The sequence below is a fragment of the Sminthopsis crassicaudata genome, chromosome 3 (genome assembly GCF_048593235.1).
Source record: "Sminthopsis crassicaudata isolate SCR6 chromosome 3, ASM4859323v1, whole genome shotgun sequence".
Taxonomy (NCBI): domain Eukaryota; kingdom Metazoa; phylum Chordata; class Mammalia; order Dasyuromorphia; family Dasyuridae; genus Sminthopsis; species Sminthopsis crassicaudata.
In genome coordinates, this window is record NC_133619.1 from 583076914 (window position 1) to 583080008 (window position 3095).

Below are 3095 nucleotides of genomic sequence, written 5' to 3' on the forward strand. Positions count from 1 at the left end.
TTTTTAAAATGAGTAAAAAAATTAAAGAATGATCAATAGCTTCTATACAGAAAGAGAGCAGGTTTGCAACTCCAAGGACACTAATAGCAAACAGTCTCCAGATAATATCCTGAAGGGGAATATTACTTGGCCTCCATCACATAACTCTCTCCTAGAAGAGACTATTAAAAATCTCAAAAGAGAGTTAGAATAAAAAATGGGGAAAGGAAAGAGAAGCTATGCAAGAGAATAACAATGTCCTGAAATGTGAACTGGAAAAGATAAAGAATTTCCAGGAAGTGCAGGGAAACAGAATTTGTGAATTGGAAAAGGTTAAAAAAATCCCTGGAAAGTAGGATTTTTGAATTGGAAAAAATAAAGAATTCCCAAGAAAGTAGGATATGTGAACTGGAAAAAGAAAATAACTCACTAAAAATCAAATTTAGTGAAATGGAAAAAAAAAAATTCATAGAGCAAAACAACTCATTTAAAAACTCAATTGGACATATACAAAAAGAGGTAAAAAAAGCTAATGAAGAAATTAACTCATTAAAAATCAGAACTAACAAACAGAAATGAATGATTCATTGAGACACCAAGAATCAGTCAACCAAAACCAAAAAAAAAAAAAAAAAAAAAAATGAAAAACTTAAGAAAAATATCAAATATTTACTTGGAAAATCAGCAGACCTGGAAACTAGATGTAGGAGAGATAATCTGAGGATTATTGGACTTCCCAAAAATTACGATGAAAAAAAGAGTCTGAATTCTATTTTACAGGAAATCAGAGGAGGAAGTAAATTCCTTAAATAGTCCCATTTCAGAAAAAGAAATAGAGCAAGCTATTAATCATCTCCCTAATCAAAAATATCCAGGACTAGATGGATTTACATGTGAATTCTACCAAACATTCAAAGAACAATTAGCCTCAATGCTATATAAGCTAATTGAAAAAATGGGGAATGAAGGAGTCCTACCAAATTCCTTATATGACACAAACATGGTACTTATACCCAAACTAGGCAGGTTGAAAACAGAGAAAGAAAACTATAGACCAATCTCCCTAATGAATATTGATGCTGAAATCTTAAGTAAGTTATTAGCAAAAAGACTACAGAAAGTCATCCCCAGGATAAAATACCATGATCAAGTAGGATTTATACCAGGAATTCAGGGCTGGTTCAATGTTAGGAAAATTATCAGTATAATTGGCCATATTAATAACCAAATTAACAAAAAACATATGATCATCTCAATAGATGCAGAAAAAGCATTTGATAAAATCCAACATCCATTCCTATTAAAAACACTTGAGAGTATAGGAATAAATGGACTTTTCCTCAAAATAATCAGTAACATCTACTTAAAACCATCAGTAAGCATCATAGGTAATGGGGATAAATTGCAACCATTCCCAGTAAGATCAGGAGTGAAACAAGATTGCCCACTATCACCATTACTGTTCAATATTGTATTAGAAATGCTAGCTTTGGCAATAAGAATTGAGAAAGAGATCAAAGGAATTAGAGTAGGTAATGAAGATATGATGGTATACTTAGAGAACCCCAAAGATTCTACAAAAAAAGCTATTAGAAATAATCCACACCTTTAGCAAAGTTGCAGGATACAAAATAAACCCATATAAATCATCAGCATTCTTATATATCACTAACAAAATTCAACAGAGCTACAAAGAGAAATTCCATTTAAAGTAACTACCAATAGAATAAAATATTTGTGAATCTATTTGCCAAGGGAAAATCAGAAACTATATGAGCAAAACTACAAAACACTTTCCACACAAATTAAGTCTGATCTGACCAATTGGAAAAATATTAAATGCTCTTGGATATGGTGAGCAAATATAATAAAGATGACAATACTACCTAAACTAATCTATTTATTTAGCACTACACCAATCAGACTCCCACCAAATTATTTTAATGACCTATAAAAAATAACAACAAAGTTCACATGGAAAATCAAAAGGTTAAGAATTTCAAGGGAATTAATGAAAAAAAAATCAAATGAAGGTGGCCTAGCTGTACTGGACCTAAAATTATATTATAAAGCAGTGGTTACCAAACCATTTGGTATTGGCTAAGAAATAGACTAGTTGACCAGTGGAATAGGTTAGGTTCAAAGGACAAAATAATCAATAACTTTAATAATCTAGTGTTTGACAAAACCAAGGACCCCAGCTTTTGGGATAAGAACTCAATGTTTGATAAAAATTGCTGGGAAAATTGGAAACTAATATGGCAGAAACTAGGCACTGACCCACACTTAACACCATACACCAAAGTCAGGTCAAAATGGGTTCATAACCTAGGCATAAAGAATGAGATTATAAATAAATTAGAGGAACATAAAATAGTTTACCCCTCAAACCTGTGGAAGAGGAAGGAATTTATGTCCAAAGAAGAACTAATTACTAATCACAAAATAGAAAACTTTGATTATATCAAATTGAAAAGTTTTTGTACAAACAAAACTAAATCAGGTAAAACTAGAAGGGAAACAATAACCTGGGAAAACATTTTTACAGTCAAAGGTTCCAATTAAAGCCTCATTTCCAAAATATATAGAGAATTGACTCTAACATAAGAAATCAAGCCATTTTCCAATTGATAAATGGTCAAAGGATGTGAACAGACAATTCTCAGATGAAGAAATTGAAAATATTTCTAGCCATATAAAAAGATACTCCAAATCATTATTAATCGGAGAAATGAAAATTAAGACAACTCTGAGATACCACTACACATCTGTCAGATTGGCTACAATGATAGGGAAATATAATGTACAATGTCGGAGAGGATGTGGGAAAACAGGGACACTGATACATTGCTGGTGGAATTGTGAATACATCCAGCCATTCTGGAGAATGATTTGGAACTATGAAAGTTATCAAACTGTGTATACCCTTTGATCCAGCAGTGTTACTACTGGGCTTAAATCCCAAAGAGATCTTAAAGACGGGAAAGGGACCTGTATGTGCAAGAATGTTTTTGGCAGCCCTCTTTGTAGTGGCCAGAAACTGGAAACTGAGTGGATGCTCATCAATTGGAGAATGGCTGAATAAATTGTGGTATATGAATATTATGGATTATTAT